Below are 23,637 nucleotides of genomic sequence, written 5' to 3'. Positions count from 1 at the left end.
ATATGAATGCTAGCAACTAATTAATAGGAAGAAGGGAGCTTGCCATGCTGGTTGTGCAGATAGTATGATTATGAATGATCAGACGACATCAGCCCGCGCGCGGGGTGTTGTTTATATACACTCTCAGTACACCGTCAGCCCCTTGATACTCGTAGCCAATGATCTACTCGGATTCTTCACAGCTGAGCTTGGGCACAACACATGACCGCACGCTGGTGACGTACATGCACGACCGACCCAAACACATCGCTAAAATCTCACACTCTCTCGTCCACTCAACAATTTAGTTCAAGACAGGGGCACAGCCGCAGCAGACACCTTTATGCTCCTCTAATCCGTTCCGACTTCCTTCTGAACCATCGAAAACAAGTGAAATCCCACTGGTAATTCCGCTTGCACTCTGCGAGATACTCATTTTTGGACCCCATTTCACCCCTGTGAAACTGACGCTGAATGTGTGCTTCCGAAGTGACTTGAAATCAATTTGACAAGGGATACTTGAGCTATTCAGTCTGTCATTGTTTTGGAGGAATATTCCGTGATCCTGCAGTCATTTTGTCGTGGACATCGCAGCGAGTGAAGATCACGTGTTGTTTATTTTGCTGAGGTCTTTCCTATTCATGTTGGATTAGAACCGACCTTGATAGGGCCTTGCGTTCTACGAGAATTGTCGCCTTCTGTGTTTTGAATGAAGGTGAGAATTAATTAGCAAACATTTCGAGAATGTATTTGATCACGAATTCTGCAAAGGGTGATGCTCTAATCAATAAGCCGGTAGGAATATAGAATCTTGATACTTCATGCCCCCTAAATGTTATCATCCTTCACGTACGCAAATCTTTGTAATTCTATCAACGAACTTTTCACCCGCTGCACGATCGCTGACTGATCACCGTAAATTACTGCTGGAAGTCAAAATGACATGCCCCCTGATTTAGCTGAAAATAATGATTTTTGGCATATTAAGACAGAAGTTTTCCCTAGTCTAAAGGTCGCAAGCGTAGGTGGGTATATGGATTGCTCTCCAGCATTTACGTGCAGGTATTTGAGGCCAAGCATTCTGTAATAAACTTTGTATTATATTCAAAATGACATGTAGGGTATAGGAAATGTCCTATTCGCTTGATAATATACTATATAGTTTTTATTATTAAGTTTTGTGTATCAGACATTCTTGTATTATTTGTTCAGAGATCTTATCTGTTTGGTGTATAGCTGTATTTTGGGCCAGGTTAAATGATGTTCAGTCAACCCTCGATAGTTGGGGAGCAGAAAAAAAAATCTGATTCCAAAAATAGCTCTACCAAACTGAGAATATGTTTTTGGTTTTTTTTGGGGTGTGTGTGTGTGTGTGTGTGTGTGAAATGTGAGCTGAATTTACAGCAATTGCATATTAAAAAAAAAATGTAGAGTTGGCCATCGTGAACAATATTGTAAACAACTGATGTTTCACTATTATGTCTTCATTACAGTACAAGTTTATATTTGAATAGTCACAAGTTTTTTACCTATAGTGTGACTACCAAAGATTGCTAAGTAGGCTAGAATAGAGATTACATATAGCTCGTTGAACATCTGGGAAACAACTCTTGTAGAAACATATTAACAAAATAAACAAAACTAGGTTTTCATTGTCTTTCTTTTTGCTTATTTATTAATTGTTTTCAAGATGTTGTCATGATGATATAGTTTGATCCTAACACTGAAAGAAGATAACAAGATAAATCAAAGAGTAATCTTGTTTATACCTATTGTACTTTCTTTATGGAGGGATTGTTCATAATATATAAACATGACATTTTCATTTCTAAGCAAAGTTTGAGATGAAATTGGCAGAATTCGAATAGAGGTTTGCAAAGAAGGGCATGTACAATATTTCATAAGAATTTCTAGAGTAGACACTGTGTCAGATACTGCTGACATTCAAGAAAAAAAAAAGACACAAACAAGCAAACAAGCATAATCATTGCACAACCTTTATTAGACATGACCCCAAACACCTTCTGATGTGGAGACTCTCCCACCTGAAACCCCTAGCCAATGGGAGACTCCAATTTCATGTGCGCAAAGTGCACATCACGAGCGCGAAGCGCAGAGTTCCTTTCGGTCGGGGTCCAGGCTGGCCCTTAAGCGGGCCTTGGAAGTGGGTTCCAGATGCTCCCTCGTGCTATCTCATGCTTATTTTTCGACATACGATGTTGCTAAGTAAGAGATCATTTCAGGCATGAGAAATTGCATCTCGAAAAGCGAGAGAACGGGAGATTTTGCAAAAATGGGCTTTTGGTGGGAGATCTCCCACTGAGTTGTGTTAGAAATTTTGTCAGCCAGACTTCTATGGATGACTGACTATCACAAAGCCTATTCGTCCCTGACCAATAGGATTTAACCCACAATGTCCCTCATAACCCAGGTACACAAGGGCACCTCAATAGTAACATGGGTAATGATAATGCCAATGCCCTCTGGTAGGACATTGCCATTAGGCCTACTTTGGAGGCTACCATGAGCCAATATAAGATCACATTTTAATGTCATTATTGTTGGTTTTTCTACTTCAGCTGTACTAGATTTACTACTTCTGTTAATGCTACTATTGTACTAGATACTGTTCTATTTCATTTCATTTATTTGTTTCCATATCCAAATGATACAAAATAATTGCAAAGTAGCATAATCAATTTGTACAAGAAGGTGAAATGTTTTTAACAGCATTGCTGTCGTGTGAGGACAAGCACCTAAAGAGACCAATGTGTGGCTTCAGTTTATCAAAACAGGAAGTCACACACACACACGCGCACATAATGTGCTGCATTTACTGGGTTTTTTTTGCAAGTCCTGACACCTCAGACAAAAGCTATGTTTGAGCATAAGCCTATCTATTCATAAGCCGAAGTGTCAATGTTGGTGCCAATTGTGAATTGACTGTATAAACAAGGTCAGTGTGTTATTTTTTTTTTTCTTCTGTGGGATCTGGATAGTCTTTTGATTAAAAGTACCAGGTACACAGCCCTGGGAATAGGTTAGTAAGGTGCATGTAAGTCATAACTTTCAGAAGTGAATCATTGCTATTAAATAGCATATATGTTAGTCCAGTTTGGAGAGTTTGTGTCAAGTGAAGGTAGTATTAAGAAAATCCTATTGAACAAACTCAAAATAGCATCATAAGATTCAAAATTCAAAACCATGTCCAACTCCCATCTGTTTCTTTGAATGTTTCAGGGAAAGTCCTGTATTTCATTAATGTGTTCGTGTTTCTGTAATGACGGAATTATTACTTGTTTTTGTTATCAATTAGGATCAAGGCTTTATGGCTTTGTTAAAAAGGGAAGTCCATGGTGTCCATGAGGAATTAGTTCCCTTCCTGAATGGTACTTAGTCCTAATGTCAGGAGCTGTGAAACAGACACATAATTGACACTTCAGAAAAGTAGGCCGGATGCTTGATCCTCTTATCGTGAAGGAAACAGATCTTGAAGGACTTCAGACTTACAAAGGAACCTGTTTGTAAATACTTCAGAAGCACGTCTCATGGTGATCAAGTTATTTTTTTGGTTTTTTTGTGTGTGTTTTTTTAACCCTGAAAGTGCTCAAGAATCAGATTCTCCTGGACACATCTTGGCACATCACCTTCGGCCATCCCACACCCAGACCTGATTTCTGATGATGATAATCACTGGTTGTAAAATGCTCTTCAGCCAAACAGGGCAAAGTTTGGGGTAGGGGTTTAAAATGATAATTGATGATAGAAATAACTTGATGGCACAAGATGGCAATATCACAACTTTCTACTGTAGTTAGTAGGGTCTAATGTTTGTATATGTTGTCATTAATTGTTACATGAGATGGGGTAAGAAGTTATGCTAGTTGTACAGCAAGGTGATAAAAACTCTGTATTCCTACTTGGGTTGATTGAGCAAATTTACTCTTTGTCCAAATATGATTGGTGATACTGAAAAGTGTTTTTTTTTCTTTGTTGAAGCTCCCTTTAATCATTCAGGGAAGGTATTGTTGAATAGAGCTTGCTTTTGATTCATATCATTACATGTTTAAATATCACAAGATTTATGAGATGAAATTTTTTCTTAAAGGCATTGTTTACCATTTGCAGATGAAACAAAAAACCAGTGTTTCAGTGCTTCAAAATAATTCTGAAATGTGAGCTAGGGATAGAAACAACCAGTGTTAAAAAGTTATTCAGTATAATCAATGTTAAGTAAAATATACATACAAAATGTGATCAATAGTTATGATAAAATTGTTTCTAGACAAAACTGTCTACATTTATGGTTTAGTGAGAAAGTAGTGATATCTCCTAATATGTTAGCATTTAATGCAAAACTGTTTATATGGTGGGATGTTTTGTGATACAACTGACCTACACATAGGCCTATGCATCAAATGTAATAACTCCGAACATTTTTTGAATCACTGCTCCCAAAAGTAAACAGTACCTTTAAAATGATTCACAGAGCATTAGATGTAATGCTTATCACATAAAGTTGCTGTATTTCAGCAGGGAGTCACCTCCCTGATATCAGGCACTTGATGTGTGTAGGTGCATGTATGTTATTCCTTCCTGACATTGACAGTTTGCTGTGTGAATTTGCACCTCATGGGAGCCTTTGAGTATAGGACATGCAAACAATGGGTGGCCCAAGTGGTGCAAGTTGATAGGAAGTGTCGGGAGGTCACATGAACAAACTTTGAGAGATTAAATTGCTACCACGTTCACGTCGGAAACTCACAAGTGGCTCATTCAAGAGTTTTGGAAAATTTGCTAGGCGACAAACTGGTTTGAACAAGTTTGCGAGTTTTCACATGTGGTATTTTGGGATCCTTGTTGGATTGATTATAAAGTAAAACATCTCAGAGTTTGAAAACTCACAGTATTTTAATGTATGTATGACTTGCCCTGTTGCCCACAGTAGTCACAAAAGCAAACTTTGAGGCTGCAAATTGCTACTACGTTTACATTGGGAACTGACAAGTGGCTTTTTCAAGAGTTTTCAAAAATTGCTAGGTGGCACACTGGTTTAAACAAGTTTTCTAGTTTTCACTTGTGGTATTTTTGGATTGCTGTTTGATTAGTTCAAGCAAAAACTTCTCAAAGTTTGAAATCTCACAGTATTTCAATGTATGTGTGAATGGCCTCACTGCCCAGAGTAATCAAAGATAAGTCTTTTATTGCAGTCATGAAGGGTGACTCATTGCCAACTGCAACCACAAACCCCAAATTTGTTGGTGCTGCAAGATATGACAAGCAGACCGCTTTTTTCATTGTGTTTGTGACAGAATTACGCGTTCCTTTGTCAACGTACAGAATGGTTGTAGTTGAACATGTTCTGATGAGGTACTGACCACAAAAGGCGTGACGAAGTCGTTGGACCATGCACTTACTGGCCTCAATTGTTGCCTGCGGCTTAGAGTGTTCAAACTTTTTTTTTCGTCAATGTCAACATTTTTATAAAAATCTTGTACTGATGTTTCTTTGTTGTGGGTAGTGAGTGAGCATGTATTAAGCAAACTAGTAATAGCCATCCAACTGAAAGAAAATCTATTTTGCATTTCTGCTTTCAGAATAGTAGTATGTGGTATGGGATTCATGCAAAGTTACTGAGAATTTCAAAGGATTTCACACTTGTAAAAGTTTTGATAATCATGACACACTGGTATTACACTGTATTCCTGCAACAACAACAAAAAAAAACCTAACTTTTTTTCTTCCTTGCTCTCGACCTACCAATATTTCTACTTGAAAACTTCATTTTTTTCTTGTATGTCTAAATATCATTATCTTCTTATTTTTTGTTTTCAACGCAGAATGAGGTGTGACTTTAAGTTCATTTGACTTCAGGTTTGTTCTAAATTGTGAACAGTTTTTACTTGTGCAGGCCCTTCTGACATTGACAACTTTGGGGCTTAAAAGCTATCCCTCGAAGTGTAACTTTACCCTTTTACCTCACTTAGGCTCTGAATTGCCCCCACCTTGGCATCCAAAGAAAACAGAATGATTTCCAAAAATTAAAAACAAAACAAAAAGGGTCACAGAAGTGAACTTCTACACTGGAAGAATTTAGCTGCTGAAAGTTGAAACCCGATGATCTGCTTTCTACAGCCACACAACTTTTTTTTTTTCTCAGTTGGTATAATGTTCTACTTGAGCTTTGCCCTGTACCAGAGTCACTGAAATCAAGGCAGAGGAATGTATCATATATCGGTACAGGTGTGTCAGAGTGTTCAGACGCAAAAATTTGTACTAGAACAGTATAGCTATACCAAAACAGTATAACTACTGTAAAAGTGGAAATTTTCGCGGTGTTGAAATTTTCGCGCATTTCACGCAACCAGAAACTAGCGCGAAAATAAAAGCCTGCGAATATTTTTGCTTGCCATATGTTCCTGTGCGTGACATCTTGATTCCGCGGAATTAAAAACACGCGAAACTCTTCTGACCCGGCCAAGCGCGAAAAATTAGTCACGCGAAAATATCCACTTTTACAGTATATGATGAATTTATACATCTGAACGCTGACTAATGAAACGACGTATAGGTAAATGATGGTCAGAGCATAATTTCGAACTAGAACTCGATAACGAATCAGCATTCCATTGTGTCCATTGTGCGTCTGAACATATGGCGACCATAGAACGGTATAACTGGGTGGGGCTTAATGGGAGTGGTGACCATTCCGGAATGGTCTAAATTAATGTCTTAATGGTCTGTCGGCTACATGATTCGTCATACGTCATTTTTTTAATTGAGATTTGGTATAAACTGGCTTGCGTCTGAACAGGGGGTGTGTCATGACATACCTAGCTTCAGCCAGATACAATAACTTTGTTTTTATTTACGGAGACATGAAGTACCAGTGCTCAATGATCAAAGGATTGCCTCCGAACATCAAGGGTATCATATGATCTCAAGATTAAAATCTGCCCCTGCACAAAAACACCAACCATCTTAGTAAATCTTCAATCTGCCTTCTATTAAATTGTTAAATGCCAGCCTTTGTTTCTGGAGAATACAATTTCAACCTGGATATAATGCACCCAGAAAAATGCTTTAGATTAAGGCACTGCCTCTTTTGTGTTGCACAGCTATTGGTGTATCAGGTTTGTTGCCAAGAGAGTAAAACGTCATCGTGATTCAACTCAAAACCTAAGCTGCAGAATGTGCTCTGCATTTGATACCATATATCCTTGCTTTGTCAAGTTTATATTACATACAATCCATGCCCCGGGTAATGATCTTGGCAGTGCCTGTGTAGAGATAAGAATTTTGATATCTGAAATTCATGATAGACACACAATTTCTGCTTATGTTTAGACTGTGTTTATTTTTGAAAGAGACTTTTATGATGAAACATCAAAAGCCTCTTTACCAGTTTCCCAGACATCTTGTAAATAACCACAGGTAAGATTTATATCTGTGGTTGAAGCAAAAACCAGTCTGGGAGAAAAGGGGACATTGCCATTCTTCTGCATACAGACAAAAATATAGGGTAATGAAAGGTCAGAACTTGCGAGGCTTTCAAGTCTTCCTTGGCTAATGATATGATGAATTTCTTTGTTTAGCTGGCTTGTGATTTTGTTTAGATTTCATTTAAACATGATGTAAGATGAACATGATAAGAGTGCTTTGAAAACTGTCCAAATCGTCTTTATATTGTGAGCTTTGTGTATGGCCATAGAAGCTTGTAAACTCTCCTTTGTTGCCCTGTTACATGATAGGTATAGTGTTACCAGGAAGCAGTTTTAATCAAATAGTCCCTCGGGAATTTGAAGAGCATAACAGATTTTTTGAAGGTTTTGTCCTTCGTCAAGAAGAAACGTGATACAGAAGCTGTTTGTTAACAAAGACAGACTACTAAACATGAAAAAAAAGAAGAGCAAAACATGTTATTTGTCACATCCGCTTCATTTCCTGTAACTTTGATTATCATGTTGTGCTCATTTTGTATTGCAACTGCTTGACAAGATGCCTGTCTGGAGATCAGGAGGTCGTAGGTTCAAATCCTGCTCAAGTACCTATGTATGCCCATGATTTCTTTTATCATGGGTATTATCAAACACTCATCAGCGCTTCTATCTAAACATATGTTGATGTAGGACAGTCGTCAATTAGTTGCAATAAAAACAATCTGATGCTAGAATTTAATCAATTCAAGTCATTCTGTATTGTCTGAAATTTCTGTTGCTATTGTGTAATCTGTAAATGTCTGTTAAGAATGCAATTTGTGGAAATTTTTATAAACAAGTGGCAGAATCAGTATCTAAGTGGATTCAGGCTAATAAATTGTCATTGAATTTGACCAAGACAAAATTTATGGTTTTTAGCAATATAATCAATATTTTACCGGGTAAGTTGGTTGTAAACGACGTAGAATTGAACCAGGTGGAATATATAAAATTCCTTGGTCTTTATATTGATTGTAAGTTGACATGGAAAGTTCATGTTGATTCTTTGCGTAAATTATTATCAAAAAATGTAGGTGTTATGTATAAGTTAAAACAGTTTTTTCCTAAACATGTTCTGTATTCATTGTATTCTACTCTATTTTTGCCTTATATAGGTTATGGAATCCTGGCATGGGGAAACTGCTGTACAACTAGACTTAATTCTTTATTATTGATACAGAAAAGAGCTATACGGATAATTAACTTCGCCACATTTTTCAAACACACTAATGTCTTATTCTTTTCCAGTAGAACACTTAAGATCCAGGATTTATATCATTTTAATATCGGGTCATTTATGTATCAATTAAACTCAGGTGGTCTCCCTGATGTGTTTTCTTCGATGTTTGTCAAAAATACTGAAGTTCATTCTTACCCTACTAGACAAAAAGATTCTTTTCATCTTTCTCCTGTACGAACCGTATCTGCTTTAAAAACAATAACCACTACAGGACCTAAATTTTGGAATGAGTTGGATAGAGAAATAATCCAATCTCAGTCTCTTTATTCATTTAAACATAAACTGAAACTAGTTTTTCTGAATTCATATCTATAGCTATTCTTCGATCCTCCTCGATATTCTCTGTTCATACTTCACATTACTGACATTATCGATTATGTAACATGTGCCTCGCTCGTGATTTCTGTATTATCTCCTGAACTTCCTTTGTACACATTTGGTATCTCTGCTATTGTACACTGCATCTGACTTGTACCTCGCTCGGGTGATCACGCAACACTCAAGAAGTCTGTGCCGCGGACATTGTTTTCATTGTTTTCTTTTCTCTTTTTCTTTTTACTTTTTGGCGTTTATATTTCTCCAATTCAGAAATTGTCATTCCTTTAATTACATACCCAAGTAAGAAATAATCTCACATCCGCATCTGGGAATCTACACCCTACAAGCAATGCTTCTATGTAGATTCCTCATATTTCACATGTTTTATTGTCTTACAAGCTGTACGTGACAATTCATCCAGGCTTTTGTATTGTGACGTTTATGTTTTATGTATTTGTTGAAATGTGGAATATGGAACAATAAAAAACAAAAAAAAAACAAAAAAAAAAATTCCAACTTTTGGTTCAAACTGGCTGTCAGGTATACCAATTAGCATACTGGCAGCTGCCATTGGAGGTCTGTACCTTGACATGCATGGACCATGATTACATGATGAAGGGTAGGGGGTGGAGTTACACCTTCCATGCCAATCCCATTAGATACTAGTATGTTACCAGAGATGGTGCGTATCTCTGGGATTGGTTCGTATGATTTGCATGCTAATTAAGTCAACCCATTGAGGATGGGCTGATTTCACTGCAATACACACTTCCCATAGAAAATTGCCCGAGCTTACTCAGGACTCATCCTCACCAGGGTAATGTTAATGTGCTCAAGAGTGTTTTATCATCACCAAAGTTCTCACTGGTGATATCATACCATGCATGGGGAAAAAAAGAAGACTTCAGTCCATATGAAACAAATGATCCATGTGCATTGTTCACCAATGCACATGGAAATATATAATCTAGACTAAGAACAGAGTATACAGGTATAAAGTAGAATATCATACCCTCAATGTCAGGCTAGGACATTAAAGGAAATCAAACCTACTGATACTGCTGGCCAAATGTAGAAGGTCATCTATGGTAGAGATAGGAGGCAGAAGAATAGGAAACCAATAAATAAACCTGATTGTTTCTCAAATGTTAAAGGGACTGTACAGTACTGGTTGAGGTGGGGATTCATGTTTTGAACATTCCTAAATGAGATAATGAGAAACCTCTTATGAAATATGAAAGAGCATGTAATGTTAAGAAGGATTCAATGTTTATTTGATGAAAATTGGTTTTCAAATAGCTGTGATATAAAAAAAAATGAAAATAAAAGGCGACAAGCCACGCCTTTAACATAGGATCTCTTTGTTTCACTGTGTTTTTGGATATCTCAGCCATTTCAAAACCGATTTTCATCAAATAAACTTTTGATACCCCTTAGAATTGCATGCTCTTTGACATCTCATAGAATGTTTTTTGAATATCTCTCAAAGCTAAATCCTCACCTCGACCAGAACTGTATACACCCTTTAATGTTTGGCCAACACTGATTGCTTGGCCTTACACATTTTTTGTGGGTCCCCCCCCCCCCCCCATAACCCTATGAGTTGATAAACAAACCTTGTGTATGATTTCCCCTCATCCACACATTTGGTGTATTAGATGTCCTTTGAACCACATTGTGCCAGATATGTTGAGACTAATAGTGCTGACAAATAACACAGACATACAGTACTGTCAGACTGAATGCCAGAACAAAAGGCTAGACAGATGTTTGTTCTGACATCACATTCTCTGTCTTTTCATATGAAATTCCACTATTTGTTCATGTCTGATTTGCAATGTTTATTGAGGGGGTAGAGCTCATCTTTGCTCCCTTCAGATTTTAAAGGGTGTGTTCTGTTCTGTTTTGTTTAAGATTTTTCAAAGTATTATTTCTCTGGTCAAGAATCACCATAAATTTCACAAATCTATACATGGAGTTGTGGATTTATGTACAACATGATGTGAAATTATGAAAATCGTCTGGAATGTCCCTTTAAATTTTTGTGAATTTTACTATATTCATTGTTCACATTTTGCATATTCAACAATACTTGATTGAAATTTTTACAGTGGTTGTTTCTATTCCTAACTCACATTTTAGAACTATTTCAAAGCACTAGTGCTGGGTTTTTGTTTCATCTGCAAATGGTAAATTATGCCTTTAATGATCCAACATTTAAAATGCTGGCTTATCTGGAGCTAGGAGGACGCCTTTAGAAAGGTAGGCAGATTACTCCTCACCTGCCGGAAGAGGTAGGCTTCGTGTCCTTGTCTGCGAAGCCTCATAAGAGCTGGTGCTTAATGTTCCATAAATGCTTACTGGCAGGATCTCCTGCTACACATTAGATTGGCTATCAAGTTAATCACAGTGGGAGGTGATTGAATGTGTATTAATGAGTTCACACTTTTTTACCTGTTGGCCACTTCAGTATGATATCTACATTTGTCTAAGATGAACAGTTATGTTTGTTTGTTTTTTATATAATGGGAATTGCAATTAACTCAGTGAGAGGAATAGATGTACAATTCAAGAAATAAAGTTCTACTGTCTGTATATCAGTTCCTTAAACGTATTCTGTTTTCTCTTGTTCTTTGTCTTTCAGTATCCTTGGGCTTGTTTACCAAATGCAATTAATGTTATGGGCCTACCAACATACCGGGCTCAGTGGCGGATCCAGAGGGGGGCGCAACCAGCGCATGCCCCCCCCCCCTTTATTTTTCGTTAAAAAACAAAACAAAAACAGAAATGAAACCCCGGAAGTGGCACCAAAAACATTAGTCACGCCCCCCCCCCCCCCCCCTCCTTTACAGAATTTCTGGATCCGCCCCTGGGGCTTCATATGAGCCACTGCTTGTGAGAGCCACAACAATTCTTTTTTTGTCATAAATTCATCCACTGGTAAATCTAATCAGGCCAGTTTGGATCACACACTGTTCCTAAACTTTTAGTTTAGGTCAAAAACTTAACTCTCGATGATTACCTTGTAGTTTAGCACCGTGTGGACGCGCTCAAAAGTTAGCAATCTTTAAGTTTAGTGGATGATTAGAACCACAAGACATCCTAGGGTTTATGCTCTTTCCACAGGGAGGGGGTGGGTCTCCACTCGCAGTTTTGCTTCGTGTAGACACAATAATCAACTAGACTTGGAATTTGTCAACACTGACAAATTAGGTGATCCGATCTATTTGAAAATCAATGATTTGAGTCCTGATCCCAATAGGCACGACCATACCGCTTTCATTTGTGTTAAGGAGACACTGGCCGTGTGATGTCTGGATTCTCATTTAGAAAAGGGAGTCGGACCTGCCATCTTTGGTACCGAATTCCGTATACACTAATGAAGATACCGAATGAAGTATATTTGACCTTTGACCCCACTTTGCACACCCAAGATGGTATCTGAGCGAAAAGTGGTTATTTTGTGAAATGATCCTTGTAACATGCCCTTTGCGTGTGCAAAATATGGGAAAGACAGGCCATGTATTCACCAAGATACAGGATGAACCATTTGTGACCTTTGACCCTAATTTACCTACCCAAGATGGTGTCTGATCAAGTAGTTGTTATTTTATGAAAAAATGTACATGACCTGGACTAAACATGTGCAAAATATGGGGGTGATAGGGGCTGTTTTACTGGAGTTATTGCAAAGAAAATTGCAGAAAGAAAGAAATATCTCCCTACATCGAAGCTAACGTTCAATTTCAACCAAGTTTTCCGATGTGATCCCGGCATCCAGTAAAAAAATAGATGGCGTACGGTCGATAGCCCAAAATGTCAGCTACAACATATTAAAATCTTTGAGAAATTCACCAAAGGGTAAGTGAGCTAGTGCTCGATAAAGACAATCATGTCAATTTTCACACCTAGAAAAATTCCCTCCCATAGAGATAACACGTCATAACGAAGATACAGAAAGAAGTACATATGACCTTTGACCCCACTCTGCATACCCAAAATGGCATCTGAGCAAAAAGTGGTTATTTTGTGAAATGATTCTTGTAACATGGTCTTTGCGTGTGCAAAATATAGGAAAGATTGGACATGTATTTACCAAGATACAGGATGAAACATTTATGACCTTTGACCCTAATTTACATACCCAAGATGGTGTCCGATCAAGTAGTTGTAATTTTATGAAATAATGTACGTGACATGAACTAAACATGTGCAAAATATGGGGATGATAGGGGCTGTTTTTCTTGAGTTATTGCAAAGAAAGTTGCAAAAAGAAAGGAATATGAAAATACATCGAAGATAACCTTTAATTTCAACCAAGTTTTTGGACGTGATTCCGACACCGTATGAAAAAAATGAATGCACATTGACAATAGCCCAAAGTCTCAGCTACAACATATTAAAATCTGGGAGAAATTCACCGAACCGTAAGTGAGCTAAAGCTCGAAAAGGACAGTCATGTCATTTTCTATTTCCAGAAAAACTGCACTCCCATAGAGATAACCCGTAAACTGGTCAAATTTGACAAGGTTACATTCAATCGATTTTTACGAGGTAATGCCGTCACCCAATCAAATTGTTGTTATTACATAAATGAAAGAACATGTAATAAGCTACAACATATTGAAATCTGAATGAAAATGGGCAAAGGATAAGTGAGATACGCTCGAGTGAACTTGAAATTTGATGACGTCATTTTGAAAATGTACTTTTTTTATTTCATTAAGAAATTTGATACCTTTTAATCATTTTTCCAGCATCGCCAACCCATGAAAGGACATGTACAACTCATCAGCTTTCAAAATATGTAAAGAAAATGGGGGGTCACCGTCCATCCTGACGAGTAAAATCGGATTTAAAATTGGCGGTTTTTTGGCATAGTTGCACTGTATATCGCCATTGACGCGCGCGCGGAATTTCAACTTTGACGGGCCCGTATGACGTCATATTGAGTCGAATTGACTTGAAACTTGGTAGAAATATTCCTTGACATTTCAGACATCCGATAAATGTGAAAAAACGGGAAATTTCTATTGCATATGAGCTGTGCGTGCGTATATGTGCGTGCGCGTACGCGTCCGTACGATTTTTTCAATTTTTCAAAAAATGCTCCAAATGGTCTGAAACGTGTGCAAAAAAATTTTGAGCCCGATTTGAGCATACAAATATTTCAACGCGCGTATACGCGCACGTATTAAGAGTATAGATGAATTTTGAGAACATGAGTAGAAGCAGCTTAACTTGAACTATATGTGACGTAAATTTCATTGAAAAATTCCATTCCATTAATTCGATATGAATGAAAACGTGTTTTCATATAATGACATCATAGTGACGTCACGGTCGACTGATCATTTTGATTTTAGTTCGATTGTCGTCTTTGGGACACGATACATATATGGTATAATTTTGACATTGATAGGAAGAGGACTTTCTGAGCTAACCTCTGCACAACTTTTGTCCAGAAATAAAGAAGAAGAATAAAGAATCCGTACAGATACAGAAGGTGATCCGAGAGGATTCTCGGATCACCTAACGAGCTTGTGAGTTAGTGTGAACCTCGCGTCTCGTTCTCTGCGCTTTTTTGTATGGGCAGAAGGTCATCTAGCAAAGACTGGACTCGAGTAGGGCTTGCTTGTAAGCTGTAACTTAAAGTTTAGGTGCATGTGTGAACCCGCATTGTGAATTCACAAGTGAAGCTAATCATCAACAGTTAAGCTTTTGACCTAAACTTAAAAGTTTGGCAACTGCGTGTGAATGTACATAATGTTGTCAGGTGTAATGAATAGGAATAAACTGGAACACATTTCCTTCAGTCTGAGAGGGTCAGAGGTCAATCATCAGCAAGTGGTCAAAATCAGTTTACTTCATCAAAATGTAAATGGAGGGCATGTCTTTATGTCATAGAGAATGATTATGTGAGTACACAGTTGTGATAGAGCATTGCAGACAACTGCATATAAAAACATCTAAATGATTCCAGCTCAAAATCAACTTAAAGAGAAGAATTTATTATCCCTCACACTATATTGCAGAATTGTGATGGTTTGCATGATGGATTTTTGTATTTTTTGTATTTTATGAATCATTTAAAAGAAGAAGATTTCATATTGTCTTTTTTCATGTCTAAAGTCAATTAACGCGTAAGGGCCTGACTGAGTTTGCTACAACACACATTTCCCATAGACACTTGCCCGAGTATACTCGGGACTCGTCCTCAACGGGTTAATGAAGCCAAATACTTGTACAGTGCTCTGGACATGACTTTGTTGACAAACAGATATCATACACCGAGTACAAATGCAACAAAAGCATGACTACCAGAGTTTGGTATTTCATGTTCACCTTCACCTTTCTTCCACATCCCCCCCCCCCCAAAAAAAAAGTAATAATATTGAAAAATTAAATGATGATGAATGAGGAGACTGTGCTTGTAAAGATGTAGATGAGTATTGTGTTGTTGATCCATATACTATTTAAACACATTGACCTCATGGCCCGTCTCGACAGGTATGAGTCATGTAGAGTGTGGTTCATTGGTAAGCTTGTTACTCAAGATTGACACTTTCTGAAATCAAAATGAGTAATCTACCTATTTTAAGGTAAAGGGCATCCTTGTGAAAGCCTAAAGTACTAGTATATAATATAGAAAAGTTATGAAAATTCGAACAAAATGAAATAAAGACTTGTCATATGATTGGGGAACTGAAAACTGCTTCTTTGTTGAATGTGAGGATTATGAAGTTAGGATTGACGGAAGGATTTTGATTTAATGGATATGACTGTCTGTATCTCTGGTAAGCATTTATTGTGTGATATTTTTGATGATACATCAATGTCATCCTGCCAAATTATAGTGCTGATGAAGATTTGTTTAAGGATGTAGCAAAAATCTACAACTCAAGTTGAACAAAAAGGTGATTTCTCAGGTAAATTTAATTTGTAGCTCACTATGAAGCACAGTTTTTATAAGCCATGTTCAAACACAGAAGTTTTTGATAGTTGCACTGTGATATAAAAAAAAGGAGAGATTAAGAGATATTTGAATGTAGGCTCTACTGTTGAATATCATTATAAGGCATTGTTTATAGATTGATATGTTAATGGGGCCTCAAGTGAATCTTTCTAAATCACTGTTGCATAAGATAAGATTACATCTTGGGATTATTTGAGTGTGTGCAGAGATAGCCTTGTAATTGTGCAAGGAGCTCTGTCATTGGACTGTACTTCAGTTTCTTTATCAGAATTTGAAGAATTTGTTGAACACCTGTTATTATCTCTGAATACTTGTTGGCACCATTCTCGTTTGTAAAATACCATGGTATAACACAGAAATTCACTTGGTACAGTTCTGATTCACAAAACAACATTTGTGGATAAACAAAAGTACTGAAAATTGCAAATGCACATATTTCCAATGGGAAAAGATGCAGAATGTGTCAGATCAAGGGAGAAATACACCACTGTACATTAAGTTGTATTTCATTACATGACTCACACTAAAATATTGCAGGCATATTTCATGCAAAGTTTGGATTACCACCATAAAGTTCCATGGCAGTTCAGAGTGACAGAGTGAAATTTTCATTCACATTATGAAATGCCACGTTTTTTCACCGTGAATGTTAATGCTTCTCTTGTTGCGTGCAGTAAAATTTCATGCGTTGATTCTATTTTCATGGCAGAACAAATTGTTATTGTCTCAGTGGTGTTTGAATAACATAATGAATATCCTTGACACATTTTCTGCCCCGTCAGGAAAAGAAATTTGAGTTTTGTAACTATTTCTGTGCTAGTTTTTTGTCATGCACCAAGAAATGTTATATATCATGCAAGTAATGTCGCAGTTGCTTGATCAAGGCCAGTGTTCAATGGCATTAAAGATCATGATATGACAGTTGAGAACTTTAGTACATGTATCTTTGTGCAAATAATACATTTGAATATATACTGTCATGTTTATAGACATTTTCCCCAAAATGTTAAGTTTTGATCCTTCACCATTCAAGGGTCTTCACACACTAAATTGTCATCTGCAAGTATGTCATCTGCAAGTAGAAGATATCACTTTTCATGTGGATGCAAAAGTATCTTTCTAGTAATTCTCAAGTTATGACATATTCATTTATCTATTCATCTTTAATTGCTTTCACATTTGATTATTCTTTTATATATATGTGGTTAAATACTTGGGAAAAGTGATTAGTTTGTAAATTCCGTCATAATGTGATCATAAATCAAATTCCGGGATTTATGTTTGTTATAGATAATCAAGTTCAATATCTTATGCGGTCTGTATCACCTAATTACAATTGCATCATACCCAGTTAATAGCAAATGGAATGTGGCAGCACATAAATCATCCCACAGTAGACAGTTCAAGGGGATGTAAAAATTCATAACAATACTACCTTTCGTTGATATGACCTTTAAAGGGATGGTATAGTATTGGTGGAGGTGTAGACTTAGCTTTTAACTTTTCGTGAGATACTAAGGAACCACTTATGAAATGTTACAGAACATACCATTCTCAGAGGAATTCAAAGTTTATGATGAAAATCAGGTTTGAAATGGCTGAGATATCCAAAAACAAAGTGAAATAGAACAATCATAATAAAAGGTGGATTCCACCTTTCCTTAGTATCTCTCTGTTTTGGATCAGCCATTTCAAAACCAATTTTCATCAAATGTTGAATTCCTCTTGGACTTACATGCTCTTTCATATTTCATAGGAGAATTCTCATGATCTTACCAAAAACAGCTTGAAACCTGAAGTTTGGTCTCATCCAATCCCTTTAAGCCATTTTGCATGTACATACTGAAATTTGTCACTTTGGCAAAAGCTGGGGAGGTCATATGATAGGACTTCATCTGTTCGTGGACTGGTAGAGTGATAAAGGTATAGTGTAGACTGAACAAAGCAGCAGTTTGTCACTCTTACAAGCTTAAAGGGTAAGGTTTGCTGTCAGCAAAAATTACCACTTTCCTGTGGACTTGGAAACTTGTCACCGTGGACACAGGGTATTCATCAGTGATTATATCTATTTGTTCTTCAATACCACATTCTTGTCACATTCGAAGCATTTGATAAAGATATGCTGTGCAAGGAAGTACATGTATTTATTTTGTGTGTTATGATAATGTCTAAGCATTGAATTGAATGAAGGAATGAGTGCCTGAAAGCAAATTTATGGACAGTTAATCCATGGTATGCCTTGCCATATAACTTCTGTAATCCATGAGGTTTTCTTCATCTGTACATTGCATTGTCACACACGAAAACAGTTATGTGTAACAATATTGTCAGTACTTTCATTTACTTATAATTATGATTATGATCATTGAGAAATTAAGGCTTTTGGGGAGCTTTTCTTCCACAACGAATAGTAGGTGTTCAAAGTGAATGGCATGTGAAATAATATTTCAGTGTAATATCCATAGAAGGGCACTGGACTTTTAACTAGATGGCAGCATTGAGGCTAGCGGGAAATATTCACCATGTATTTCAGTGGGTAATCATCCAAAACGTATGAGTTGTAATTATCAAACGTCTTTAGTTTTTATGATAACATTGCCATTAAAAAATAGAAAATAATTCTTCTATTTGTTTCTCCCTACCTGGCTGGGCAAGGGCTACGTGCATGACTAGAGAACAAAAGGATAGAGTAAAGATTCTTTACATTGCTTAAATAATTTCTTGCGAAATGTGATTGTTGCAGACGAGATGTTAATACCAAGACTGCCACTGATCCCCACTCATTTACACACTTGCCAGTGAATAAAGGAGAATGCATTGTATTCTTTGCATTCAACAATTCTGAGTTTTAACTAAGTCATTGATGCCATTTATTGGGAAAGAGTTGTAGTTGCCGACTATGTAACTGAAAACATCATGTGGAATTTTTTTTTGTCTTCACAACCAATAGGACTGTATTGAGCTGATAATACCATCACCTCATCTTATGTGCTCTTTTGGTTAAGACCAATTTTATATGTGTAATTTTGTGAAATAATAAAAAATGTGTGAAACTCAAAAGATTCCATACCTTTCTTATCGTTCATCAGATTTACTGCAATAGCTCTCGTTGAGGGTTTAATTTTGACGAATCTTGTGAGTCACTATTGAACTGTGAATTTAACAGTATGTGAAAATATCTGAAAGTGACAGGCATAAGTCCATTTATAATAGCCTCGGTGTAAAAATCATGAAAAATGGCATCTTGCCTAAATGTCTGTGACCTCCTCATGTGCGAAAGGTACAGGAAAACAAATGCTTAGGCTCATACAGCCAGTTTCGTGTGTTTTTAATTCAGCAGAAAACATTGTAGTACATCACAAACAGGAACAAAGGGCAAGCAAAAATATTCACATGCTTTTATTTTGACACTAGTTTCTGGTTGCGCAAAATGCACTAAAATTTCAACACTGCGAAAATGTCCACTTTTACTTTTTCATGTTACAGTCAACTGCAACGCGGGAGTGGCATTAAACTTTAAAGGGAGTAAGTAGGATATTATGGTTCTTTTACTGAATCGATCCAGGTTCGCTGCCCACCATGGCACATTCCAAAATTGCAACAAGCACAAAATAGCATTTGCCCATCAGGTCAGCGAATATGCATTGCAAATCGGAAACTCCAGTCAAGCAAGATACTACGGCTGCATTTATCCTGCATGGTTGTGAATACACGATTTTGTTATAGAGATCATGACCCAAGCTCAATAATACCCTGTCAGTCTTAGCCCATTGAGGCAAGCTGATTTTGCTATAACAAACATTTCCCATAGATGCCTACCCAAGTATACTCAGTATTAGTCTTCAATGCGTAAAAAAAAATCCCTAGAATAGCACACCCTAAAGGTGAGCGCCATTGGCCAACGACCTTATATCCTGTCAACAGTACAATCAAGCCTTTTCTGACCCAGGGACCATCTTTACAGCTGGACATAATGCCTTAAAGGGAAGTACTCCCCATGTGTGCTTTATGTGAATGCAGAAATAATCAAAAACACATAAGTGAAGTTTGAGGAAATTGGGCCATCTGATCAAAAGTGATTAAATTCTTTAAAGTTTTGGCTGAATCCATTGCTGGATGAGAAGGACTACAGCAATTCATGATATCACAGTAGTATAACAATATGAACCAAATATGAATAGAATTCTACATTTTTGTAGAATGCCTGTGACTAAACAGCCTTCAGAAAGCAGGGAGAATATTTCACACTTAAAGTCTTACTTAGTATGTCATTAATAAAGCAAGGGAATGTGTAATTATTATCAAGTTTTGTGAGATCTTCTATACTTTCTTTGTATTTTTCTATTACTGTGACATTAAGAATTGCTTAAAAAAACCTTCAGCTGTAGCGATGATGGCGCATGGTTTTAACCAAAATGTTAATATTCACATCTTCCGATCGCCCAATTTTCCTCAATTTTCACCAATGTGTTCTTCTAACATAATTTTTGCATTCTCTGAATCTGCATGTACAACTGGAGTAACAGTCCCTTTAAACTAATAATTGGAAATAGATGCTGAGAGTACCAATACAAACATAAAATTTTGCCAAACTGTGTGTCTGAACACAATCCATAATAGCTAGATACCAAGAATTGAAACATATATTACCGGTCAGCATGTGAATGCAATATTACCAATTAAAGCTTTACCATAGAATGCATATTTTCTAGCCTACCTAAAAAAAGCTTGAAATTCTGTCAAGGGTCATGTCCTAAATTTTGAAGCACATGTAGTGGAAAAATTTTGGCTGTGTATGATATTATTATTACTTTGGTATCTTGTAGAATACTGTGAGAAATAAAGATTTGATCAAGAAAATCACAATATGCGCAAATTTTGTACAGCTAACTCTCTTAGGTTTTCATGCAGCAAAAAAAAAAAATAAATAAATAAATAACTGCATATCAACTTTTACAAAATTTATGGGTAGGTTGCTCTTTTGTTCAGATTTTTATCAGCATTATTTATTTCCTTTTTTAATTCTATGATGCATTGAATTTATCATTCCATCTTGTTAAGGCGGAAATCAAGTTGATTAATCCTTCTTTTAAAATAGATTCTTTATTACATTATGTATATTGACCAGACTTTATCCCATCTTTTATAATGGAGCAACTGAGTGACTGAATTTTTAGGGCTCTGAAGAGAAATAAGTGTGCAATACGTAGTACATGCAGTCTCATGAAGAATTGCTACAAGCTTGTTACGAGCTTGCCTCATGTCTTGAATTTCTCTTAAGTGTTACTCCTTAACCCGTTTAGGACGGACTGATTTTGCTACAACACGTAATTCCCACAGACACTTGCCGGAGTATACTCGGGAGTCGTCCTCAACGGGTTAACTTCAAAGCCTATACAATATGCGTTAAGAACAATTCTTTTGCTGTGTGACTCTGTATTTTCTGCATCTAGAGCAGGGGTAAACTTTGTTCCCAGACTCTGTCTGACAGAGTCTAGGTCGAGTCAAGTCTTATCCAAACACCGAGTCCGACAAACCTGTCTCAAATTGATAAATCACATTTCCCCTTTTATCTCAGTGAGTGATAAATGTGGCCACCTCCTCCGTACTTGTCATTCTGCGGGCATCTTCAGAGCCGATTAGATGTGTTTGTGCTGGAGGTACGGTCGCCCTCTAGCTCAGATCTCAAACCTCAGACCTCAGACGGAGGTTGTTGATGTGTCCGTTCTTTCAGACAAGATGCAGGCAAGATCGCCAGATTTTGATCACTCTTAACGAGCACAAATAGGGCGATAACATCGCCAGACACAAGCTGTTTTGATGGAATATGATTCCCAGAAATGTATGTTTGTCGGGGCTATATGAGTGAGAGCTGAGATAGGTCATTTATAATAGTGCCTGGCAGAAGAGGAAAATATTTCAACGATTATGTATTTATGAAAATAAAACAGGCTTCTTCAAGATCCTTGTTTGTTATAAAGCCTGAGATTGGGTATGAAATTAATTGATATAATCTGTTTAAGATAATTGATGAGGCAAAAATCATTGTATTTTAAAGGTACAGTTTACATTTGGGAGCAGTGATTTAAAAAATTTTCAAGATATCACATTTGATGCATGATGTGTAGGTCTGTTGTATCACAAAACATGCTACCATATAAATTTTTGCAATAAAGCCTAAAATATAAGGAGATGTCAGTATTTTTCGCAATAAACCATAACTGTAGACGGTTTAGTCTGGAAGCATTCTTATTATAACCAGTGTTCACATTTTGTGTATTTAACAATACTTAACATCAATTATCCAGATTCAGATTTTTACAGTGGTTGTTTCTGTCCGTAACTCACACTTTAGAACTATTTCAAAGCACTAATGCTGGGTTTTTGTTTCATCTGCAAATGGTAAATTACACCTTTAATCAAGCTTTCACTGATGTGTTCTACTGATATTGCTGCATTCTTTCAAAGCACACATATTTTTCTGGTTTAATTCCCCTCTTACCAGATGCAGAAGAAACAAGATTGTTAGATACTTTGGTAGTGAATCATTCCAGGGACACTAACTATGAGTTCTTGGCCATTTGCCACATTTCTTTGGATGTGGTTGACTGTGGCTGTATGAGGATGGCATCTGGGCAATATGGGAACCATCATCTCAGCCCCTTGACTGGCTGCAAGGGGTCAATGGATTTGGGCCCCATGACTCTGAACCTGATCCCCGAGATTGGTCCCTGGTTTTGCCCTGCTCAGCATCATAATCCCATCAAGGATCTATGCCATAATATTGACACGATTATGGATACTTCACTGGGCTGGATATGATATTGTGATGGAGTCATCGTGATAAACATACGCCAGAAGTGCTCTAGTGACAGATGTGTAGTTTACCTTTGGGGGCAAGGCTGTTCCTATAGATTGGAGTCTGCCATTCAATAACTTGTCCCCTCTTTCTCTGCTTTATGTCTTATCAGGTAGTGGCTGGAGGATTTATGTTAAGGCTGCGTGTCTGGCTGTAAACCTGCTTGTTTTGTCCTTATTGGTTTTGTATCTAAATGCCTCAATTTTGCCTGAATAATGGTATGAAATCTCTTCATTAGGACCTTTCCTTCTGACAATGAAAAACTATGACATTCCCTTCCCTTCACAAGTTCCCTTGGAGGCCAACTGTGCCAATACCCACCTCTAACATTGCACCATAGAGAAAGAGCATACCAGAATACAGTGGCAGAGCCAGGTGGGGGCACACCAGGCATGCGCCCCCCTTACTTTGTGTTAAAACAGAAGAAATAAAAAAAGGGGGCATGTGCACCCCTCCTAATTTTGTAAAAGCATTCTTGGCAATCAAGACCAATCTTATAAGAAAAGTTCAGGCACATAACACAAACAATTCTCTCTGCAAGCATGGATGACAACATGAAGCCAAATCTACAGCATCATTTCATGTTACATTTGTATGTTTCAATATTTGAATGATTGCACACTGAAACAACACCGGAGTTTGCATTGTCTGTTTAGTAAAATGTCATTGGTGGTGCCTTGTAAAAATTCTTTATCTGAAGAGTTTGTTTGCAAAAACCGATAAGTCCATTTTTGAAGATTTTGAAGTACGGTCTCTGTCATAAAGTACAAAATAATACCTTTTAAAT

The 23,637-nt window shown here is 37.1% G+C and overlaps 1 protein-coding gene across 1 annotated transcript in view; it reads left to right on the top strand.

Annotated features, from left to right (window-relative positions):
- The first annotated feature begins 334 nt into the window (after nucleotides 1-334).
- The window catches only part of LOC139723954 (uncharacterized), a 138,541-nt gene continuing 115,238 nt past the window's right edge, over nucleotides 335-23,637 (top strand). Inside the window, exon 1 of the mRNA XM_071635153.1 lies at nucleotides 335-694. The gene's annotated coding sequence lies outside the window, so the exon portion shown is untranslated. The remainder of the gene's footprint in view (nucleotides 695-23,637) is intronic.

This window comes from Diadema antillarum, unplaced genomic scaffold (assembly GCF_040938485.1).
Source record: "Diadema antillarum isolate AM-2024a unplaced genomic scaffold, OU_Dant_1.0 scf00000203, whole genome shotgun sequence".
Classification (NCBI taxonomy): domain Eukaryota; kingdom Metazoa; phylum Echinodermata; class Echinoidea; order Diadematoida; family Diadematidae; genus Diadema; species Diadema antillarum.
The sequence above is the reverse complement of the archived record's forward strand: the minus strand, read 5'-3'. Positions and strand labels throughout refer to the sequence as shown.